The 25434-nt window shown below is 41.9% G+C and overlaps 1 long non-coding RNA gene across 1 annotated transcript in view; it reads left to right on the forward strand.

Moving 5' to 3' along the window:
• Positions 1-310: 310 nt before the first annotated feature.
• LOC103677554 overlaps positions 311-25434 on the forward strand; it is a 41605-nt gene continuing 16481 nt past the window's right edge. Inside the window, exons 1-2 of the long non-coding RNA XR_005836530.1 lie at positions 311-463; positions 7925-8008. This is a non-coding gene — a long non-coding RNA (uncharacterized LOC103677554). The remainder of the gene's footprint in view (positions 464-7924; positions 8009-25434) is intronic.

A 25434-nucleotide genomic window follows, 5' to 3' on the forward strand; every position in this document is an offset into this window, starting at 1 on the left:
CTCAACTTAACGTCAAAAAGTTTCCATCTTCGCTGGCGGCGGAGGGAAGAAGAGGAACGCCGGCGAGGAATCGGTCTCGCCCCGCGGACCCCTCTCGGTTTCCTTAGCAGGCGCGGCGCCTACTCGGCGCCTTCTAAGTCTGGCGGCACCATCGTGGGGGTCTCAGGTCACAGCAGCATGGGGGGGGGGGTCTCCCGCCCTGCCGGTCCTGCGCAGGAGGGATGCGGACGGCCTGCCCCCGGCAGGGCGACCCGGGAAGGGGCCGCCGCGGCGTCCCGACTGCCGGGAACCCGGCGCGCTCTGACGCCCGGGGCGCGCGGGAGGCGAGCTGCGTTGCCGGGCGACTGACCCCGGCGACCTGGCGCCTACTCCCCAACTCCGGGGAGGTGGCGGCTGTGCGTCAGGGAGCGGTGAGGGGCAGGGCCCGCCGAGGCCGAAGGGGGCGAAGGCCAACGCTTGGAAGGTTAGGTTATTTGTTGACGTCCGGGGACCATTTTTTTGAAGGCAGGATGGTGGCGTTGTAACTAGTAGGGACTTGCTGCACCGCGGGCCTCGAAGGGGCCTGCAGGGCGCGTCTGCCCGAAGGCTCAGGGGTGAGCGCGCCGGCTGTCCCGGCGCCTCTCACGCTAAGCCGCGTGCAAGCGAGGAAGCGCGTGTCGTGACGACAGGCGATGAGCTCAGTTTGAATTACCACAGCGTCGGGGCTGGGGAGTGCAGCCTGTCACGCAGCCGGCGCCGGCTCTGCCCTGGTGGCCGTGGCTGCGGCCGCCCCGCGCGCCGGCTCCGGCAGGGGGAGCTGGGGGTGAATCAGCCCCTTCCCGGCGGTCGCGGGGGGAGCGTCAGAACTATTCCCAGAGGCCGCAAGGGGGTGGGGAGCCCGAGAAGAAAACCGTACAAAATGCAGCTTGCACAGTTAGGGGACTGGATTCTATGAGCAACCCGGTTGGCACACTGAAAATTACTTCTGTGAATCAGTGTCTTACACTGTGCCCAGTAGGTAACTGTCTGAAAACCACTATAACACGGAACTCAAGGGTCATTAAAATGTGCCTTTAATTTGTTTATATTACTTCGTTTAACAGGCAGTGCACACGGTTTGCACATGCATGCATGAAATTTAATTTATACAGTCAAGTCTGGAGGCATGGTTTGGCAAGAGGAACAATTGTGAATTCAGTTAGGGTACAAACAGTAAGAGTACTTAAAAGGACAAATGAACTGAAAAAAAAATTCAGACCATGACACAAGGAAGCCATTACATTCATCTTTTCATGGTCTTGAACATCTTGTCCCAACTCAACTATAATACACGGCGGAAACTTCTAATTAGACACAGAAAACGCAAGTATTTAGCTGTACCAGGCAAACGTTTTCTTTTTCAAAGCCTTATGTTATAGACACGTGATTAACAGCCATAACATGAAAAGTATATCTTCAATTTGTTTGTATTTCAGTCATTTCCTTAGCGAGTCAGTGGTAGGTATGTCACTGTGAAACAATCAGGATAAATCACAATGTGCAGAAAAATTTCTTTGAATTTTAAATATGTTATGAGATTTTTTTAAAGATTGTAATGTTTATACAGTGTGAGTTAGTAAGGAAGTAGGGGCTTGACACTAAGTGCTTAGTAAGCTGCATCAAATAAGTATTTTCAATGAAGGAAGGAATGAGGGAATGAATGAATGTGTAAGCAGTACTCTCTGATAGTTAGAGCTGGGAACTGAAGTGTCATGAGTGAGTAATGGCAGCCCTGCCACTGCCTTATGACTCATGTGTGATCCTGGTATGATGGAAATAATGCCTACAGCATACCTACCTCACCAGAGGTGTAGGGAGGAATATTCCTTATTCACGAAAGGTGCTTTGAGATCTTTGGAGGAAGGTGATATATTCAATTATTACAAATAATGTACTGCTGTTATGGCAGCCCTTATATAAAATTACAGAAGTATAAAATAATGTTTAAATACAACTGTGCCACCAAATTTTTAAAATTTTTTAATTTTTTTTTTTTTTTTTTTTTTGTATTTAGCCCATCAAATACTGAAGTACAGTGGGAGGCTGCATCCTTATGTAAAATATTTGACTTATAGATGTTCACGGTCAGTCGACAAATGCGATGTGCGCTTTGGAAGTTCTAAATAATCAGTATTGAGTAGCATTTGTGGTGACAGTTTTTTATATGAAAGCTGAGGCCTCTGGCCTATTAAGTGCCTAGGAAAAAACTAATTTTTGATGACCCTTCCTAATTTGATCTGTGAAATCTTGAGGTTGAGCGATCTTCTTGGCTTAATTTCCTTTTTTTTTTTTTTAAAGATTATTTATTTATTTATTTAACAGAGATAGACAGCCAGCGAGAGAGGGAACACAAGCAGGGGGGGAGTGGGAGAGAAAGAAGCAGGCTCCCAGCGGAAGAGCCCGATGTGGGACTCGATCCCGGTACTCCGGAATCACACCCTGAGCCGAAGGCAGACGCCTAACGACTGCACTACCCAGGTGCCCCTTAATTTCCTTTTTCTAAAAAAAAGATTTTATGTATTTATTTGAGAGAGAGAGGGAACATGAGCGGGGTAGAGGGAGAGGGAGAAGCAGGCTCCCTGATGAGCAGAGAGCCCGACATGGGACTCTATCCCAGGACCCTGAGATCATGATCTGAGCCAAAGGCTCAGGTTCAACCAACCCAGGTGCCCCTTGGCTTAATTTCCTATTGCTTGATGACCAAAAGTCTTGGATTAGAGATTTACTCAACATATTAAGGGACCTACTGTGTGTCAGGCATTGTTCTAGGTATTAGAGATACAGGAGTAAACAGACAAAACTGGTGAATTATGTAATATTTAAATAATTTGGGGGTCGCCTGGGTGGCTCACTCATTAAGCATCTGCCTTTGGCTCAGGGCATGATCCCAGGGTCCTGGGATCGAGCCCCGCATCGGGCTCCTCTGCTGGGAGTCTGCTCCTTCCTCTCCCACTCCCCTTGCTGTGCTCCCTCTCTCGCTGGCTGTCTTTCTCTCTGTCAAATAAATAAATAAAATCTTTAAAAAAAATTTTTTTAAATAAATAATTTTGGTCTCTTTAAAAAGGGCAGATTACCTTAGAAATAGTAATACATTACTTGTATTTTTGTGTAAATGTAAAACCTATTCCTGGTCTCAGCTTTTAGAATAGATCTCTAGAGAGGGAAAGGAAAAGTCCAAACCAAACAATACTGCTGTTTTCCATCATGCTCCATATCCAAGTTGCCCTTATCTTTCTTAATGCCCTCTGCCATCATTTTAAGGCTACACATGCCCTTTTTGCCAGGACACCATACACTTGTGCAGTTTGTTGATTGTATCGTGGTGCCTTGCAGAGGAGGTGGGTAGGCATTGAATTCTAGCACCTACCTTCACCCTCTAAGACATGTGTTTTGCATCCATCCTTTTTCTAATTTGAACACAGTACTATAGGGCCACCGTGGCTGTCTTTGTTCTTCAGAGTTCTCAGGCAACTAGCTGCCATCTGCCCTTGACATGTATTTTCATGTTATATTGAATAGCACGGCTCTGAATAGCAAGACAGGGAACACTGGGGGATGGGGAGAAGCCAAGGCTGAAGAAGGGAACCAGCAACCCCTATCAGCTTCCACAATTTCAAATAATATCTAGGTAATGAAAGCTAGCTGCGGCATGATGCCGTGTGAAATGTTCTGCGGCCAAGAGGAAGCAATGATAGAGCAACAAAACTGCCTTTTCAGTTTGAGCAAACTGAAAGAACTGTCAGCTCACAACAGGTTGCCTCAGTATTGCATTGCAGCTGAAGAACATGATACAGTCAGACCACATGGCTCAACCTTTTGGCCGAGCTCATTTGTAGGATTTGATATCAGGTGATTTGATATAGGATATATGTCCGGCTGAACCCTAGGGATGGCCTTGGGTATTAAAGTGTTTTCCTTTTCCCGTTGCTAACTTCTCTGTGGTCTGTTGACATTACGTCATATTGCAAACAATGAGTGGTGGAGACTGCAGTGTCAGGATGTAGTGACCTGATTAGTCCGAACTCCTGCAGGGAAGACGTGCAGATAGATGAGCCCCAACAGGACCTGAAGAACCATGTCGTTTTGAAATCCTGGGTGGATGGGCCACGCCCTGAATACACCTTAAATTTCTTGTTGCTTTGAAGGTATCATCATTGCTCAACAACTCCCAGGATGGAGTTAATTAGTTCTTTGTGTGATTTGATTATAATAAAATGAGAGTTTAAATGTAACTTATTAAAATGCGCAAATGTGGGCATAATATAAATATATTTTAAAACTTGGAATTAATATCATATAAGAGCTTGGAAATGATCCAACTGCATTAACACCTTCTAAAATATAGTCTCAGAATCTAATAATAGTCAAGCAGTTAGATTCATGGCTTAACATATAGGCCTAAAGCAAATGAAACATATGAAGAAATATTACTTTGCACTACACAATTGATCATTTTGCTTATCGAGTAAAGATTCCTATGGTATTTATTAAATTAATTAATGATTATTATTTACAAAAGCCTTCAGAGAGTATTGCTTTCAATTTTATTGAAATCGAGAGCATTGCTTTTCAGTTTTTAAGGGGGGGGGGGAAGAGATTAAGTAAAATATGCCACAAATCCTATACCTAACAAGGGTAAGAATTAAAGCAACTGTGGAACTTTACACACAGAACACACCTAGTAAAAATAGTTTACTACTATAAACTGATTGATGTAATTCCCTATCTGAGACAATAAATGTTGCATGTAATAGATTGTTTTCTGTTTGAGGACAGATATTGCTACATGTTGATATTCGCATTGCTAGTACCGTGTAATCAATCACGATGATTGAATGAGTCAATTAATGAATGAGTATGAGAGAAAACCCCTAAGAACTAACCTCGAAGCACTCTATTCTAATCCCTAAGCCCTCCCAGTTTCTCTGTTGCTCCATGCCTTCCCAGATTATTGATGCCTACATGAGCAATCAGGAAAAAGGAAGCAATCCAGATGGGAGGCTAGCTGTGGTCAGATGCCTCTGAAATGAAAAAAGTATTTGCAGATGTTTCAACAAGTGGAGGGGTAGGGCTGAGTCTAGGCCACAGGAAACAACTTCCACACCTTGGGGCTACTACAATAAAGGTATCATCACTCACCAGCACAAGGTTCTGTTGGAAACTTGAAAAGGCACTCAGGATTGGAATGCTGCATGAATCCAGACTTGCCTCAGGAATGCCACAAGTGATCAGAACTAAGTATAGAAATTAATGTGATTTGTAAAAATAGCAATAAGGATCATGGTTATCTGGGAATCAAATCCTTTCATCACTTTAGACAGAGCTAATGAAACTAGAAGAAACCATCATTGATTTTGAGAGTCTCCTTCTAAATTAGTTGGCCTTTGGCTTTTGGAGAGCAAAGTTCAAATTCCAGTTCCTGCCTGACAGGAAAATAAGTCAGACACAAAGTAGATAGATAGTCTTTTAGACTCCAAACTGAAATAGCAGTGCATAAAGAAGGTCTGAGTCTTGAAGAAACTTTTTTAGAGTTGCTGAATTCATTCACCTACTCTGTGATATTTTCCATTGTGCCTTTTGAGGCTGTTCACTGGATTTATGATATTTGCCTTTGTTAGCTAATCCCTTCAAATGTAAATAAGAAATTTTTAGACTTTTTAATGAAAAAGTGCTAAATTCTATTATGTTCTGTGCATGCCCTCTTCCAGAGCATATTAGCTTTCTAGCTGCACAGTGGATGATGGAGCACATGATCATAAGTACCAATTGCTTAATAAAATACTAATAAAACATAAAGGCACTGTAAAAAGTGCTTGGAGGGGCGCCTAGGTGGCTCAGTTGGTTAAGCAGCTGCCTTGGGCTCTTGGGGTCATCATGATCTTGGGGATTGAACCAGCAGGGAGCCTGCTTCTCCCTCTCCTTCCAGCTGGTGCTCTCTCACTATCTCTGTCTCTGTCTCTCTCTCTCTCAAATAAATAAAATCTTTAAAAAATAAAAAACAACAAAATAAAGTGCTCAGAGCTAGGCTCAGCCATCTATATTTTTGTGCCCTGGTTGTATTACTACGTGAGCCTGTTTTCTCATCTCTAATATGTAACAACCGGAGAATGGTTTTGTTTTTGGCTCAGTGAACAAGGAAGAGATTTTCTAAAACAAGGATCTGAATGCTTGGCAACATTGGATTTATTCCACAAAATCCTAAACTTTTAAATTGAGAAGAACTTATAGTAGCAATAGCTGTGGACACTTGACTAACAGAGAAAATGAAAGTTTTTTTAAAAAAATTATAAGGAATGAAATAAAATGCTGGCACTATTACTAAAATTGACCAGGATATTTGGGGGATAGAGAAAAATTAATTAACCCTAACATGATTAGGGATACATATGTTGCTATTCTTAGTGAGTTGCCTTTTGTGAATATTGGAATTCAAAATAGGAAGACTAAATGAGAATGCTGGCAGTAAACCCTGTTGTTATTGTTGTTGTTGTTGTTTAAAGATAAAAAAAAACAGGGGTGCCTGGGTGGCACAGCGGTTAAGCGTCTGCCTTCAGCTCAGGGCGTGATCCCGGCGTTATGGGATCGAGCCCCACATCAGGCTCCTCTGCTATGAGCCTGCTTCTTCCTCTCCCACTCCCCCTGCTTGTGTTCCCTCTCTCGCTGGCTGTCTCTATCTCTGTCGAATAAATAAATAAAATCTAAAATAAATAAGTAAATAAAGCTAAAAAACAGGTTTATCAGATTTGCAGAGATCCTTTATTATAGAATTAGATCATTAGAGCAAGGAAGAGATTTAAATGTCAAAATCAAATTCCTCATTTTATGGATGAGGAAGCAAATTCAGAGAGGAAAAATTAATTTATTTAAAAACAGTATTATTGTTGTTATCATCGTCATCATTAGAGGTGCTGTGCAAGGCACCCGTGTCTGTTCTGGGAATCCAGCAGTGAACAAGACAGATGTGGTCTCTTGCACTGAATCACTCAGTTAATGGAGGAGCTAGAACCAGAAATGAGTCTGTGGATTTCTAATTTAAAGCACTTCCATGAATCAAGTACTGACTCTAGACCAGGCCCTAAGTGTTTCACCTACATTAAGTCATGTAATCTTCACTAATTTACAGTAGGGTGCAGCATGTCTTCCCACTCTTGACGTCTCCTGCCCTGTGAAGGGAGCTTCATTACAATCCTGGCTTTTCTCCCTGCCTTATTTACTCCGCCCAAGGGGAGATAAAGTGACAGTTTGGAAAGAGTAACAATGCCTGAGTAGCCCAGTCCCTTCCCTTCTCTTTTCTCAGGACAGAGGTGTCTGAAGGTACGTCTGTCCTTTGCTCTTCTAGGCCCAAAGACAAACAGGGCAGAAGGAGGCCTCTTCAGGTCTTGTGAGTGGGGAAACAAGTTTCATAGTGGGGTTTCACATTAGGAAGCCCACTTTCCCAAAGATACTAGCTTTCTCATCAATAATCTCTGTGTGTATGCATGCAAGAGAGAAGCATTTTATAAAAATAAAAGAGCGAATAAGCCAGTGTGTCCTATCATATTCGAATCATCCAAAACCAGCCAAGTTCTATCCAGTGTGCATGTCTATGCCCCACATTCTGACCCCACCTGCCACAGCACTGAGGAAATAGTATCTTAAAATAATCTCGACATACCCTTCTGGGATCATATGCCCAAGCAGCGGAGCAGCTTTGCATGGTAGCCTGGACCTGCTGCAGATGGCACAGAAAATTAACCCTCGTACCTTCTAAATAGATTTGGCCCAAGTTTCCAAATTTCTAAAACTGGTGGGCTTTTTAGGAGACAAAGTGGTGAAATGAAAAGACCTTGGGATTTATAGAATTAGAAGCCCCAGACTTGAGTCCACCCTGAGTAAGTCTAACTTCGAACTTTTGTTTTTCCTCTAGAGAACAACACAGATTGCCCTAATGAGCTCACACGGCTGTTTGCGACCCAAAGAGGAAAACGTATGTGCAAGTGCTCTGTAAACGGTAAAGAACTATAAAAATGTTAGTTGTTTTACAGGCTTAAAGATACAAGCTCTAGATAACAGTTCTCATGTTTACTATGCATTTTACGCTTGACCGTATGCAAAGACGTTTGTACGGCTAGGTGGTTGATATTGGCCCAGGTGGTTATTATTTAAAGACTAAGAACCACTCCACCAACTAAGGTCTTCCCTCTCCCAACCAACGTTACTTACTTAGTGTAATTAAAAAATAAAAACCTCTCTTCTATTGCTGTCTACATTTTTGCCATTCATCTTTGCCATTAGGCAATAGCTCTCTCAGTGACATTCCTGTAAATTCTGAGCAGGTTTATAAAATACTTTTCCACTAGGAAGAAGCAGCAGCCCTTGTGAGAAGTGGGGTCAAGTTAGGGAGGATGGTAGAAAGCCTGAAGGCAGGTAAAAGGCATAGAAGAATCTGGGCTGTCAGTTTCAACCGAAAGTTCTGATAAAGAAACTGAGGAGGGAGTGGGGAAGGTAGCCAGGAGCAAAGGAACATTGTTTCAAAGTGGCACCTTTTCCATAAATTGTTTTAAGGTTTGCTCCCCCTCTGATCAGTCTAACCTATCTCAACCCGAAAGTCAGAAAAGATGGATTCCAACCCTGTGTGACCTTGAGTATGGAACTTTGCCTCCCTGGGTCTCATTTTCCTTATCTGTCAATGAAAACTTTGGATCAATATTCTCTAAAGTCATTTCTACAAAAAATATTTTGTAATTCCAGCAAAGAGCCTGTGAATTTCCTCCTCTTTCAACATTTAAGTCTTGCCTTCCTCCAGGGGAAAAATTTATCTTAGAAATGAGCAAAGAAGTAGGTGTGTGTCTGTGTGTCTGTCTGTATGACTATGTATTAGCATGTGTGTGCAGCCACCAGTGGTAAATTAGAACATCATAGGCCAGAGAGAAGCATTTCATGAAAATTAGAACAGAAATTAGGCAATTGTACACTATCTTACTTGAACCATTTTGCTTATAAGCAAAGAAACTCACAAAGAAGTTGTTCCAATTTTCATTGTATTCAGATACATTCATGGTTCAGTTAAAAAAAACTGTTGAGCCTTACAAATCACATTTGAAAGACAAAGAATACATACTGGTATTTAAAGTAGGCTCCGGCCTGAAAGCATACAGTCTTCTTGACAATTGCTCTAAGTCACCAAGAGAATAAATGAATAAAACATCTACAATAGTTGTTAAATTCTCAAAATGATACATTTTTCTCCTGAGTGTGCAGAACAGATTCTCCATGTTTTTCTGTATGGTGATAATTCTGTTCACTGCATAAGTAGGATGAAGCAAAAAGAATAAGAGAAGGAGGTCAGCTCTATGACCTCAGGCATTAAAAACAGAACAATTTAGGGAGAGGCACTCATTGATTCAGTATTAATCATTCTGAGAATCTGGTGGAATCAAAGGCATTCCCGTGTCTTTCATGTATTTTAATAAGCTATTAATAACTTTGGCATCTATTAAATAAAATTCCACTCTCAGAACCAACAAAGAGCTAGGAATACTATTGCCATGTTTCTTGTGTATATAGATGACCTAACTACTCTTCTCTATTAAACATGACTACTGCTTCCAGAGCTGAAGACTATAAGCATGAGTACAGGGCCAGAGATGGGAGACCAGAGAAAATCAAGAAGTTTGGAGAGGAAGGACGGTATGCAGGAAAGACCACAGTCTTTGAATTGAGACTTAGGCTTAAATCCTAGTTCCACCAAATCTAGGATTTATTTGATTTTTCTCACCCTGTAAAACAGGGCTGATATCTGCCTTACAGTTGTGAAAAATCATGATATTGCATATGAAGTAGGTAACAGGCACTCAGTACGCAGTAGGTGTTATCATTATTCCTTTGTTAATAATGTCTCAGTGGGGCAAATAGCTCTTCTTCCTGATTTAAATTTGAAATCATGCTCCTTCCAGGTCTTAACTCCTATAAACTATGCTGTTTCAGGAAAGTTATGTAATATTCCTAAGATTCCCTGGGAAAATAATGATGGTTTTTGGAATACAATGTATCTCCTGACATAGAAAGAAAGAAAGAAAGAAAGAAAGAAAGAAAGAAAGAAAGAAAGAAAGAAAGAAAGAAGGAAAAAGAAGGGGGGAAAGGAAGAGGAACAAAAGGAGAGGGATTAAAGAAAAACAATAAGAAGTCAAAAGAAGAAAATGAGAAGAAACAAAAAGAAAAGGGAAAGAGNAGACCTAGGTCTTTGTACCGGCATTTAGCCACATACAAGAGTTACTTAAGGGGCGCCTTCGTGGCTCAGTTGGTTAAGCATCCGCCTCTTGATTTCAGCTCAGGTCATGATCTTAGGGCCATGGGATCCAGCCCTGCATCAAGCCCCACAATGGGTTCCAAGCTCAGCGGGGAGTCTGCTTGAGATTCTCTCTCCACTTCCCCCCTCTCTCTCTCTCTCTCTTTCTCTCCCCCCCCCCCAAGGCTTCTCTTGCTTGACTCACCCAACTGTAATGGTCCTTTGAGCTGAAATGCCTTTTTCTTAGACTTTTTCCAGACCGTCAAATTTCTACTCATCTTCAAGGCTCTCACTGAATCTCAGTGGAGGACCAACTATGTAAAGCATATACTATGTGCCCAATATCTTGCTAGGTGCTTTATGTGAGCTGCCTCATTAACAGTGGGGCGTAGTCCTGAAAGGGGGATATTATCAATCCTTTATACGAGGAGGCAATGAGGGACTAAGTCAATTAGCCAGAAAAAGAGTCAAGCCAGGAAAGGATCCCAGGACTGTAGGATCCAAAAGCCTTCGTTTTGTTCCTTTGCATCACAATGCATGTAACTCTGACCCTCTCCATCAGAATTGATGGGGGGGAGGGGCAGAGGAGAGAGAGAGAATCTTTTTTTTTTAAGATGTATTTATTTATTCATTCGAGAGAGCGAGAGAGCAAGCCTGCGCATGCCTGTGCATGCACGGGTGGGGGAGGGGCAGAGGGCGAGAGAATCCCAAGCAGACTCCCAGCTGCATGGGGAGACTGACAGGGGCTCTAGCCCATGCCCCTGAGTTCATAACCCTGCCACTTAACCAACTGAGCCACCCACATGCCCTTGGTTTGGGGGTTGTATTTTTTAAGGTTTTATTTTTTTAAGTAATCTCTACACCCAACATGGGACTTGAACTTCCAACCCTGAAATCAAGAGTCCTGTGCTTTACTGACTGAGCCAGCCAGGCACCCCTCACTCCATTTTGTTTTAATTTGTTACTTTTATTCTCTCTTCTGCCAACTCTATTCCATTTATTAAACATTTGTTAAGCATCATCTATGGTTAAAATACTGGATTATATTCAGGCTCTAAGGAGACTACAATTTTTTAAATTTTGTTTTGTTCTTAATTATTTCCTTGCTTTTTAAATTGTGGTAAAAAAACACATAACATAAAATTTACCATCTTAACCATTTTTAAGTGTACAGTTCAGTAATGTGAAATATATTCACATTTTATGCAGCTATAAATTATTCTGTTAATGTCTGTAATTCCTATAGTGCCTAGCACATGTTGCTGAATAATCAGGACTTTGCCACCCAATCCTAAAACTGCCAGTCCCCAAATCCCAATGCTCCTGAGTGCATCATGCCCGAAGGGATCCTAGGTGCCCTGTGGGCAAATATTGAGTTAATATTTCTTTTTTTTTTTTTAAAGATTTTATTTATTTATTCAACAGAGATAGAGACAGCCAGCGAGAGAGGGAACACAAGCGAGAGTGGGAGAGGAAGAAGCAGGCTCATAGCGGAGGAGCCTGATGTGGGGCTCGATCCCATAACGCCGGGATCACGCCCTGATCCAAAGGCAGACGCTTAACCGCTGTGCCACCCAGGCGCCCCTGAGTTAATATTTCTAAGCTTCTACCTAGGAGCTGTCATATATCCTAGAGCTTTAATTTTATTTACTCATTTTCAAAATAGGTCATAAACTCACATGGTTCAAAATTCAACAAGTATAAAAGAGTGTATAGTGAAAATGCTCCAATTCACTCCCCAGCCATCCAATTTCTCTCCCTGGAGGCAATCTTTATTATCTTTATTATTTTATGCATACACAAGTAAAACACACACTCATAACACATTCCCTCTGCCCTACCTTTTACACAAATTGTAGCAACCTGTTAATACTCTTTGGTACTTTGCTTTTTTCACTTACACACTGAAGGTCATTCCATTTAGTACATTCATATTTTACACTTTATGGATGTGCATAACTCACAAATGAGTTCCCTGCTGATCAACATTGAGTCATTTTAGGGGGCTAGTCTTTTTCTAGTAAAACACTACTGCAATGAATAGCCTCTACATGGAGCATTTTGCAAGTATGCAAGCATGTCTGTCTGATAAATTTGGGATTTATACTTGGGATTACTTGGTCAAGGGTGTGTACATTTGTGGTTTTAGGAGACATTGCTGGAGATTTTTCTATTATTACTTCCCCTCCCCACTCCCTAGCAGTTGAGAATTGTAGTGCAATGACAGGTGTTACTTACTGACAATGAAGTGTGAATTCAACATGTTAACAGTGTGGAGGCTGAAAAAAAAGAATCATTACCCACTGGCTTCTTTTGGTCAGGATTTCCAATTCATGATGGAATCTGCTTGACCAGGTTTGTCTTGTCTAGCCAAGCCTCCTCGAGGTCTCCTGGAGTCACTAGCCTAGGGTTATTTACCAGCCTTGGGTCACATGCTCAACTAGAATACAGGCTGGTGGCTCAGTATCAGCCCGAAGAGCCTGGGGCTGCCTCTTCAGTGGGGGCTGTGGACAGAACAGGATCCCTTTGGAAGGAGACTTGGCAGGCAAACACTGGGATTAGGATATCTATAGGGAGACTAGACTCTCAATTTTCCTAGGATGGCCCCAGGTTATGTCTGTTGTCTAGCATAATTACCAATTGTACTCCCTTTCCCACTCAAAAGTGTCCTAGTTTGGCCTATAACTTACTAACATTGCCTAAGGTAGGGCAGTGCTGTTCACACTGTATTGTAAGGAGCCCTTGGTATTGTAAGGGTGCCTGAGGAGAGACTCTCAGAGGGAAAGGGAGAGCCTAAGCAGGTGACATTTGCACCCCATTGCCACTGTCTGATGTGACTAAGAGGAGATTAGGCTTATAATAATGAACACATTTCTATCTAATAGGAGTTAGATGTTTCTCAAAACTTTTAAGTCAGATGGACTTGTCCCCTCTCTAATGACACATAAGTACTGTCAGGCATTTTCTCCACCAAAATAGATCACTGAAAATCTCTTGAGGCCGTAATCTCTTGACCTCAGTGATATAGCATGAATTTACCACTCGTTTGACAGTGCTGATGGGGCTAGGCCTTGAACTAATGGACCACTTGTGGCTTTTAACAAGAGCTTTCCCGAATGCACTTTTACTCCATGGGAGTCACAGCATGGAGTCTGGTCTAGGTGAGAGAATGGGCAAGAATGACATTCTGAGTTCAGTTCAAAGATGCTGCACTTTGATTTATTTCCAAAGCAGCATCCAAGCAGTGCAAAGGATAGACATGAGGTAAGGCAGACGCAGCTGCCCACTGCCTCCTTTATTCTTCACAGAGACACATAAATTTGGTGGTCTTGGCAGCTTGAAGAGAGTGAGATGTCTGGGAGGTCAGGGGAGCCCCGAAGTGCGGGCTCACTATCTTTCATACCTCCCGCCACATCAGCAACCAGAAACAATTTATGCTACCATATAAGGCCAAAATGTAGCTATCCAACGGGCTGCTTCCTTCAGGCTAATGTCCAGATTCCAGACCTTGAAATGGTTGCTGTGCCCAGCCCGGGGCAGTCTCTCCTTATCTACACCTGGGCGGCAGGGTGTAGGAGTTTTCCACTTATTTTGCAGGCCGGCTTGGCCTTGGTCTACCACAAACATATCTGAGCCTTTAAGTTCTCAAACAAACTCTTGGCCTTCTCCTGAATTAACACGGGCTAAAGGACATCTGTGTTGATTGTGATCCTTTAACCCCGTGGGCCATGCTTTCCATTTTGTTAATCACTTTGCCTCATCTCTCGCTGATGACTCTTGATTGCAAAAGCCCAGCTCTTCAATTGCTGCCTGATTCTCTTTGTCCTTCAGAACTGTTCCTCCTGTGAAACAGTTCATCCCTTACACACATGCAACTCTCATCGTTTTCTCCTCATTTAGAATGTTTATTCCCTCCACTTTTGTTTCCATCATAGCCATATGTGTCTTCTTACTAGCTCTTCCAACAGTCTCACGGCCTCTGTACTCTCTGGCCACACAGGAGCGGAGAGTGTTCATGAACTACCCCAAGTCTGTGCACAATCCCAGCAAACAGGGCCAGCGACTAAAAAGGGCCACCAACAACCGGCAATATCGTTAATCTGTGCCACACAGGACACATAAACATTTCCTCTGGAGCCCACTTTTATTCAACTCTATGGAAGTATACGGTTTTAAAGTTCTTAAAATAACTCATTTTCCTCATGCTCCCTGTTTCACTTCTTTTTGTCCTTTTCTCAACCTCTCAATCAAAGATGGTTTAAGATGGCTTGTAGAGTCCAAAGAAGCTGATGTGGCTTGAATGACAGGAAGAAAGTGGGTTGAGCAGCCAATAAAAACAGGGAGGCTGGAAAGTAAAAAGAGAAGAGAGGAGCAGATCACTACCAACTTGGATATTTTGGATGCCCATTAAGTTACAGTTTAATTTGTATCAGTTTGCAAAAACATATACAAGTCCAGCTCCTCTCTACTGGCCCCTCCCAACAAGGGAGGATGATTTTGCAGGAGAGGCTGTGCTAAGAGATTACACTTCCCACACACCAATATTATGTTTGGTTTTCTGACTTGCTTCGACTAATGAAACGTGAGTAGAAAGGGCATGTGACACTTTTAGCAGAAGCTTTAAAAACCATTGCATGGTTCTGCCATTGCTTTTGCCTCTGTTATAAAATGACCCGTGTGTCACAGGTGGGGATTGCTCCTTCAGTCCAAGTCCCAAAATAAAGATGACATGGATCAGAAGCTGATCTGTTACTAACATGAGTGAGAAAATAAATCAGAAAATAGCCTTAGTTGTTGTAAACCACTGAAGTAGAAGATTCATCTGTTATTGCAGCATAATGTAGCTTGACCTGACTGATAAAACCATTAATTCCAGAAAGCAGAGAGAAAGAGCAGCAGTAGGAATGTTTGGGGGGAGGTGGGGGGGAGTTGAAGGTTGTGCACAATGACACAGGAGACTTAGCAACCATTCGAACATCAGGAAGACCTCTGAGGGGAGCAATACCGGCTCTTACAAGAGGAGCCAGTGTCAGGGAAAACCTGCATGAGGATTCCTTCCGGAAATAGGAGGAGAGAAAAGGGACACAATTCAGAATGAATTAAAGAACAAAAGTACCTCATTCTTCGTTGTCTGTAGAGTAGAAATGAAATAGTATCTGAGGCTAGGACTAAGAGCAAAGCCAATACTTTTCCCTCCTCTGGGCCAAGTTTGACTCCTTGCAGTATGATCTTGGATGTAGTATGATTGAAAGCCCCAGATGGAATTCCTAAGGTACCCTACACACATCTCCATGAGGAAGATACTGTTTTAGAGAGCATACGGAAATTGTGGTCAGTTCAGGTCCTGCCACTGCTGGGGCCAATTCCTATGGTTAGTCAATCCAGGGAGGATGCAGGGGTCCCACCTAGGGAAACCAGGCCCTGGACTGGCCTAGAGATCAGAGGGAGGTGGTTTTAGGGTAATTTCCTACCTTTCTATATTCTTTGTCTTACCTGTGCTTTGGATTCAATTGATGTTGAAAGCCAGGATTATAATCTGCGCTCTGGAGCTGAGAGAAGTTATATTTAGAGGTAGGTTTTCCCCCCAGGATGAGAATGTTGTTTTCACTGTTCACACTGCTGCGGATATGGTTACCTGCGTCTGTACCAGGTACAGAGTACGTGGTCAGAGTCGCACGTACTGCCTAGGTCTCTGGGGTGCAGGAGGGCAGTGGCTCCTCTGATGTGTGGGCCTTGAGCATCAGCATCAAATGGAAACTTGTTAGAATGAAAATTCTTGGGCCTCATCCAAACCTCCTGAATTTAAAATCCTGGGAGTGGGGCCCAGCAATCTGTGCTTCAACAAGCCGTCCAGGGAATTCTGATACACACTTAAATTTGAGAACCACTGCATTGGGGGCATCTGTGAACAGCAAACACTCATCTCGTCCTCAAGCATGTCTTAGAGCCCCAGGCTAAGACAGGGTCAACTCCACACCCTCCTGCGAGCTTACTAAATGACGAGCCGCTCGTTGCCAGCAGCACCTCCCTATGTTCACAGCACATCTCAAAGCAGAGAAGACGATGAGGAGGGTCCCGGCCTTCCTGTGGGGCTATATCGAGCACCTCCGCCAGCACCTCGTAGGCCAATCCAGCTCAGGTCTAGGCCAGATTGGGAGCCAAGGACAAAGGAACCTTCACTGCTCTCATGTCTTCCCTTCACATAAGGGTCACATAAGACAAAAGAGGCTGCTGATGACATTAACCCTATGAGGTTGGTATTATCTCCATTTTACACACAGGAAGCCTGACAAGAGATTTAAAGAACTTGTCACCATCATAAAATTAGCAAGTGATGGCGTTGGGATTTAAATCCAGTCAGTCTAACTCCAGAGTCCACTGGGATTGTTTGCAACAGTCCCGGACGTGTACTTTGAGAGTCCTGCTCGGAAAAAATCAGTTTGATCGATTTGAAGCACATGTCCAAAGGGTTCTCTCATGTCAACTTGCTGTCACCAGTCATTTGCTTTCCAAACTGAGACAGCTAACCCGAACGTGAGTAGATGAAGGTATAATTCTAATTCCAAGATAGATGTATTGTTGTTTCTCTTAAAATATTTGCCTTTTAAACTTTTCTCCAAACGTAAGGGAAGGAGCTGCAATTGAACTCCAAGCTCTACACACGGCCGTCGGGGTATCCCATAGGCACCTCACTAGAACGCTTCATTCCAACCCATAGCCTGCCCCTCCCCTGGCCTCCCTCAGCTCAGCGAACACTCCACAGTGGTCAAGCCAAAATCTTAAGAGTCATTTCTTCTTCCTTCCTTCCCCCGTTCTCCTGTATCTATCTACTTGACCTCATCAGCAAGTCCTGGTAGTTCTACTTCCAAACTGTATTGCGAGTCTGTGCCCTTCTTCCCACCTCTACCGTACTGCCTAGGCCAAACCGTCATCCCCTCTCATGGACTACTGTGTTCGCCTCCCAGTCAGACTTCCTGTACTTACCATCTCACCTCCTCAAATCCATCCTGCACGGATATTCGGAATGACCTTTTTAGAGTACACCTGCTATCCTTCATTTGATTATTAAACTCGTGTGGTTGTTTTCTGTTATAAATGGTCACATTCACAGTTCCTATAGTTGTTCTTTTAAGTTTATTTCTGAATCCTAAGTAGAAAATAAACTACCCCAGGGAAAGCAAAAAATAAATATCAAAAAAATAAATAAATACAATACAATACAATACACTGGCTATGTCACTCCCCTGTTTAAGTCCTCAAGTGGTTCCTCATTACATTTAGAGTAAGATTCAAATTCCTTCCCAGGGCCCACAGAGGCGCCAGAGGATCCAGACGCTGCCTAGTCCCTGGCCTCACTTCCTCCACTCACCCTGGCTCACCTCTCCACACTCCCTCTGGCCTTCTCTCTGGTCTTCAGCAGACAGCTTGGCTCATTGCTGCCACAGGGTAGCCGTGCTATTCCCTCTACCCCCCGCTTCTTTCTTGGGATCTTGAATTGACTATCCAAGATATTATCTGTCAGTTCTCTGAACAAATGCATTTCCTAAGAAAAATTTTCTCTAACCACTTTTTTTTTAAAGATTTATTTATTTTACAGGGGGAGGGGCAGAGGGAGAGAGAATCTCAAGCAGTCTCCACACTGAGCATGGAGCCTGATGCAGGGCTCGATCTCATGACCCTGAGATCACAACCTGAGCCGAAACCTGGAGTTGTATGCTTAACACCCCTCAACGACCACTTTTTTAAAACTCGTATATGCCTACCACATCATAGTACCCATTTATTGCCTTCCTAGTGAGGGGATCAGAACATGCAGCCCCAAATATGCTACTTTGGCATACTGATTATTTTGAGCTGAAGACTATTGAAAAATAGCAGATACAGGAAGGGCTCTCTGCCCTTCCCCCTTTCTAAAAAAAGCAGGGCATAAATTGCCTATGAGAAAGATGTCCTGCTGGTACCAGGAAGAATAGAAAATTCTTATCATTGGAGATGAGGAGCTGATGCCAAGATGAGCCTGCACAAACAAATCTTATTAAAGTAATCCTTATTTTCCATTTGTTTCCCTCATATATTTCCTAGTCATTTCCCCACAATTTACCACCCCTAGAGCCCCAAACCTCTTCCTTTTGTAAAGTTACTTCTTCACAATTTGTCACCTTTTGTTAAAATGGCATAAAAGCCCCCATGTCTGTTTTCACCTCTTTCCTGTGAAGTCCTCTGTGCCAAGTAAAATTACGAACATCCAATAAAGTGTGTATGCTTTTATCCTGTTTAATCGTCATTTGTCAGCTGAATTTGCAAGTCCTAGCTACAGAGATAAGAGAGTTAGAGGAAAAGTTTTCCTTCCCTACAGTCGCACTTACCTATGAATATGTATATTGCATATCCTTTTATTTACTGTTTTGTTTAATGCCCTCTGCACTAAAATGTGAGCTCAGGGAAGGTAAGAGGAGTATTGGTCCTATTCATCACCATATCTACAGGCCTGGCGTATAGCTGGTGCTCAGTAAATATTTGTTGAACAATTGAATCTGCCCAGGGGCGCTGTAGTTTAAGCCCCAAGGAGAACGAGGTATCTGAGCGAGAAAATGTCAACAGAAGAAACTCACTAACCTCACTAACTGACCACCGTTGATAGAATTATTTGTTTCAGGTCCCACACACAGGCCAAGCTACCACCTTAACTGAGCATTTATTAAACACAACTGAAGGTAACAGATCCTCTAGTTTCAAGAGAAAGGAAGAGAAGTGTGAAGATTTGAAGAAAGGGAACGTGGACTGCCAGGAAAGGGCGTTGTGAATAGCACACAGCAAGAAGTCTAAATGTAGAGCAGATATCAAATCCTAAACGCCTGGTTTTAAAAAGCAGTCTTAGCACAGAATCCTGGGGAGAGAAAATGGGTAGGGGTGTGGGGTTCAGGGACAGAAAGCAAGAGAGACAGAGGCACAGAGAGAAACTGGGACAGGGAGTCATTAGATCGTAAGCCATATTCTGTTCAACAGTGGATTCAAACTAACTCTTCCCACCAAATAATATATATACATCTATTCACTGAGGAGAAGAGTAGTCAAAAGAGGATTTTATTATATACAAAGAGAAAGAAAACAAGTGTGAAGTGGAGGCCTTTGCCAAGTTGACAGTGGTAACAGCCTTCCCACAATAGTGGGTTTGCCCAATGACATCGCACGCGGCCTCTGATGGCCATGATGACCTCTTCGGGTTTCATGTGCTACATGACCTTTCCCATGAAAAGCCTGCTGTGGTGAGTCTCATGTGTTGCTACCGGAGTAGGAAATTTACAGTGTGTGCAGTGCGATGGTGATACTCTCCCCCCTGCAATCGGTAGTTTATCAGCCAGGAAGTACCAATAAAGGGTTAGCGTGGGGAAATGCCAAAGCAGAAAACCAAATGATTTTTTAAAACATAAACTTCTTAAAATGGAAGAGGTGTTAAACACAGACACACACACACACACACACACACACACACACACACACACACATATTCTTTTATATACCAAGGTGGCTTCATGAAATGGCTTGTAAATTTAGATTGTCTTAAATAATAATATGATTTGGGGCCTTTTCTACTTTAAGCTAATATGGGAAATGCTTTTGGGGAGATTCTTTCTAAAAATTGGTGTTTAGAAAAAGAATATCATGAGGGAAATTATAAATGTGAAGTAATACAAAAATAAATTTGATGGGAAGTCCTCCCCTCACAAAGTAGGCCTGTGATAGACAGGAAATGAGTTTGAAGAGATTTTTAATTGCATCATCTTTTTGTCTCTAATCCATTTGCACATCACTTGGTGTCACTGATGTCAGTTTATTATCATTGGGGTGACCAAGGCGCACTAGGGTCAAACAACCTTGGATTCCCATTCTGGCTCTGGCATGCCCTTGCTGGCTGAGTCACTTAACCTCCGAGCCAAGCTTTTGTCACCTATGAAATGGGGCCACAGGATTGTTGTAAAGATAAAATGAAATAATGTACATAAAACATCTGGTACAAAATAATGCAGTGCACGGACCTAGAAATTATTATGAATTAAATTAATTCAATAAATATTTATCATGCACCTTTGGCATGGGAAGCATTGTTTTAGGTAATAGGGGTGGGCATCAGGGCTGCCTGTAGGATTGTACAGGTTGTGCACAAAGCAAATCTACAGGCCACCATTTGCATCATCATCCAAAGGAACAATGCACCCTGAAGACAGTAGGATACACCTGGGAGTCATTCTTTGTTGCCCTAACAGTGGAAAGTAAAATGGGAAAAGCTTACATTCTAACGAAAGGAATAATATTTATTATTATGACTTGACACTTTATGAAAACCGTATCCTTCCACATAAGTAGTGAACCAATAAGTACTATTCAAGCATTTTCCAAACGTTCAGTGCTATGCTAGGCAGAGTGGGCAATGTAGAAATAAAGGGTTTGCTTTGCCCTATTTCTATAATTAAGCACTTAAAATCCAGTTGGAGTCAAAATACACAAAATAGATGTTAAGTGCTAATCTGTACGATAGAGTTAAGTGCAGGGAGACCTCACTTTGCATGGCAGTGTGGGACCATAAAAATGACCTGCGTGAGCTGAAGCCATGCAAAGTAATCTTAATCATCAATAGGGAACATTATGATCATTCCAAGATCTTGAAAAACTTTTGCGAAAACATGAAAAACTCTCCTAAGGTCAGTTATCAATGTATTGGGAAATGAAAAAACATTGTAAAAACTGATATCCGGTGAACTAGAATCCAAAACATTAAAAACATTGAGAATGAAAGTATTTCACTTCCTTGTGAAAAGGCATCAAGAAGAGTTTCAACAGTACTTGCTTTCCTCTCATCATATAACTTTCTATATATCTTTCCGATGCCTTGGCAAAGCTGTCATATTCCTTCCTAAATCTGGATTAGCTCCCAACGCTTTATCCTTTGCATGTTCAGTGACATGAAATACCTCCAAGAGTTTCTTTAATGTGAAGTATTTTCCCGGAGTCACTTCCTCTGGGACATCGTCATCCTTTTCATCACGGCTTCTTCCCCACCGATGTCAGTAAGTTGGCTTTGCTGAGTGCTGGCTGCCCATCTGGAGGAGCTCACACTGAGCTGGCGACACTGCCATGGCCAGCAGTGTCTTCGAGAACTCCAGTTACATTGCATTCAGATTCTGCTTCCAGCGTATCTCTTTCATTTCTGTGCTGCACTCTCATCTCTGTTGGTCAAGTCACTCCTTTGATTAACTCTTTCTGTAAAATGTCACAGAGGGTTCTCACTGGGAGACAAGGAGACAACGGCAGGCTTTGCTATCTGTGGGTGAACTGAATATCAGATGCGAGGTGACCGTACAGACTTTCAAGGAAGTGATTGGTCGTGGATTGTGATTCCCATCTGTTATTTACATAGTGATTTGTGTGCTGAAGTGCTAGGAGCAAAGTTTGCACTTTATGCAAATACAGTAAAGATACTCTGCAGCACGGTAACTAAAATTTGACCTGTGTTATTGGGGCACTTGTGCTACTTAACTACAGTGTGGTAACCGAAACCCATGCATATCAGAGCCACGCAGAGGACTGCCTATCCTGCATTATCTCTGTTAGGTTTCAGCATAAATATCAATAGAAAATACTTCCTCATGATAGAAAGCTATCTCATCTATTATAAGTGAATTTTATTAAACATGGCAGGGTAATAAGAGTAACGCATCAAATGAAGTGTTAAACATTTATCTTCACGTAGCATAAATGAAGCTAATAAGCATCTACTACATCACGAGGATTAGTATACCTAGTACACAGTAGCGAGTCACTAGAGGCCAAAGTCCAATGGCTTCAGGTGTTTTCTGACACTTTAATCCATCTTTTTTCCCTTCTATTTTTGCCTTTTTCATTTTCTATTGAAATTAAGATAGTTAAATGTAATATATTTTATTACAGATGCAACACAGTGTTTAACTTTTATCAAAGTATTTCTATTTCCCTACTCCTTTTTTACCCTTCTATCTATCCTTCTGTGTCTGTATGCAGAGAAAGCATCCAGATATCGTTTTCAACTCTTAATAATGATAATATCATTATGAACCGGTGGAAATGTGATGATGTTTTTTCATGTTCATATTTGTACCGTGTGCATTATTTGAATTTTCATGATGAGCATGGATGTACATGTTTAATGTTCACAAAAGCGATAGAGATCTTCCTCAAAATCAAAACAACGAAAAAATTTGGAAGCATTTTTAAAATAATTGAAAGAAACCCTTTTGATTTTTCCTAAATGGCCTAACTTTCTCAGAATTTCCTCGAGGAAAGTACAGTTTGGAGTTTTGAAGAGCAAACTTGTTCCCTGATCTTTTCCTCTACACTCAGCTTGACTCTTCTTTTCAAAAGGAACTGACATTGGCCAAGGGTCTCCCACAAAACAATCAAATGCTTATTCTCTAACCCCCACTTGGCACTCTGCTAAAATAGTTATTCCTCTACTATTGGAGATGTTATCAAATTCTATTTTTGTTGATGAAATTGGAAGCTTCATGAGAGCAGAGACCATGCCTTCATTCTTTATAAATATTTGTGGCTATTAAAAGTTTTTAAAAATTTTTGTTGAAACATAAAATTAATGCTTTGCTATGTAAAGAGTAAAGGGTCAGTTTAAGTCTGCCCGAAAATTCGTTCTGTTTTGTTTTGAGACTCAGAGCTTTCAAGTTCAAGACCACCAGCCTTTCTAGACTATATAGAGAGGTTGCAGGTTCTAGGAAAACACTCAGGTTTACATTCAAATATTAAGTAATCATCAGTAGTAAGTAAAAATTAAAAGCCTTCCAAGTAAGTCAAGTTTTATGTTTCTTTAAATTTTGCTTCAAATAACAACTTTCCTATAGTAAAATATATTATTATTTATTACATTGATATAGAATAACTTCCTGCTTCTAACAAGTATTTTTTTCTAAACTTGAGTTGACAAAGGGTCTATGTTCTTTTTTTCCTTGACTAACAGATCAATTTAAAAAGCAGAACAGAGCAGGGGCACCTGGGTAGCTCAGTCAGATAAACAGCTGGCTCTTGGTTTTGGCTCAGGTCATGTTCTCCGGGTCTTGAGATGGAGCCAGGTCTCCTGCCCTCACCTTCACCCCTCCACCCCCGCTCTCCATGCTCAGTGGGAGTCTGCTGGAGATTCTCTCCCTCTCTCTCTGCCCCTCCCCCTGCTCTTGTAACTGCGCAAACACGTGTGTGTGCACTCTCTCTAACAAAAATAAATAAAACTTAAAAAAAAAAAAAAAGCAAAACAAAGCAAACACCTAGTTACCCTGTACTTTCAACCCTGCTGTGGATATAATCAGGGTTTAGTATTTTGACCTGATTCTCTTCTTTACATTACTTTCTAGGAAAGTTCTCTCTATTCTCCTCAATTTCTGTTGATACAAGGAGTAGTTTCAAACCTCTCTTCTGCCCTCAACTATCACCTCCAAGGCCTCTCAAATTTTGTATTTCTAATTGCTTATAATATATAACTTACAATCCAGTAAGAGTTACTATCTTGATATATTCTCTCCTATCTTAATTATCAAGGCTGCTTCCCAAAGGGCCTCCAACTCTGAAACTTAGGAGATCCTCACAACAGTTTTCCTCTCCTGGTTGTTTTGACTTACATCAGTTCATTCTGTTTAGTGTCCATGATGCTAATTTTCCTCCCCTCACTTCCATTATTCCTGACTGAATCCTAATCCTCCCTCATACCTGGACTTGTACAACAGCTTTTACCCAGAGCTCCTGATCTCAACCCATCTGCACTCAGCAGACAGAATAGATTCTCAGCCACCATATTTGCCACTGTTCTTCTGCCCACTGAAATCTACAGCATTCCCCAATATTAACTGTGTTTCATCAGCTTCCATTCAAGAACTTCCATTACCTACCTCCTTTTCTTAAGAAATTATGCTGCTTTCTTATCAGAAATGGTCCCTAAAACCAATTATGCAGCTTCCCTATGGGAAACCTCATTTCACTTCAGACTCCTTACCAAAGGCTAGTGTCTGCCAATCTTTCTGAGCTTTTTTCCTATCATCCTTGCCACAGCTCACATGTCTTTCTGCTCCTTCCCACCCAAGGCCCACTGCACAAGCTTTCTTCTGTGTCTTGAAAGTTCTTAGCCCAGATCATTGCATGATGGCTTCTTCTCGTCATTTGGGACTCAGTGCAAATGCCTCAGTGCAAATACCTCCTCAGAGAGGTCTTCCCTGACTATCCTGTCTAATGTGCATTCACAGATGCTACTGTCACATCTTTTCGTTTTATTTTCTTCATAGTACTTTATATTATTTTCCACTTGTTTTTTATGGTGCCACTGGGAAAAAAAGAATTCACAAGAACCCAGATTGGCTCTCTTGTTCACTGCTCTATCTACAGGGCCTAGAATAGTGCCTGGCACACAGTTCCAGCCCACGAAATATTTGCTGAGTAAATTAGAGTGACATAATTTTTACTCCCTGATTAAGCCCTGATTCTCCACATTGTCTTACATGTCCATATGCAAATTCTTGGTTATATGTTCTTCATTCTATTCTCCTCTACCTAATTCCCTTTACTGTTATCTTTTATCAATTCGTATTAGTCACTTCCTTCAAAATCTAGCTTAAATGCGACTTGTAAAACCTTCTCGAATTCTTCCTACTATGAGCACTCTTTTACTTCTCCCCATAAGATTCACCCCATTGTTTTCATGATATTATCTTGTGCTTTAAAAAAAAAAAACCCAACAACTTTAACATATTGCTTTATAACTACATTTTTTTTTTCTTTCTGAGTCATCTAATTGTTTTCTTGTTGACAGAAGGTGTAGTTAAGTGACAAAAGCTTTGGACTGGGAGTCCTGGAGAACAATTCCAGACTGTGGAGAGGCCACTTCCCACATCTGCACATTATGGAAGAGTTAGTCTAGACCATAGGTTGCAAAATGCCAGCCCTCGGGTTGAATAAGGCCCACAGATGTGTTTCATTTGACCTTAGTGAAACTCAAATTAGTTAGCAATGTTTAAAGATTGGGAAATTTTTGGAAAGCCTGGAATTCTACCCTCTCTGGAAAAAAAAAATCAATAGATCAGGCAACAAGAGACCTACATTTCTGCATGGTGGCAAATCCACTG

This window comes from Ursus maritimus, unplaced genomic scaffold (assembly GCF_017311325.1).
Source record: "Ursus maritimus isolate PB19 unplaced genomic scaffold, ASM1731132v1 scaffold_20, whole genome shotgun sequence".
Classification (NCBI taxonomy): Eukaryota; Metazoa; Chordata; class Mammalia; order Carnivora; family Ursidae; genus Ursus; species Ursus maritimus.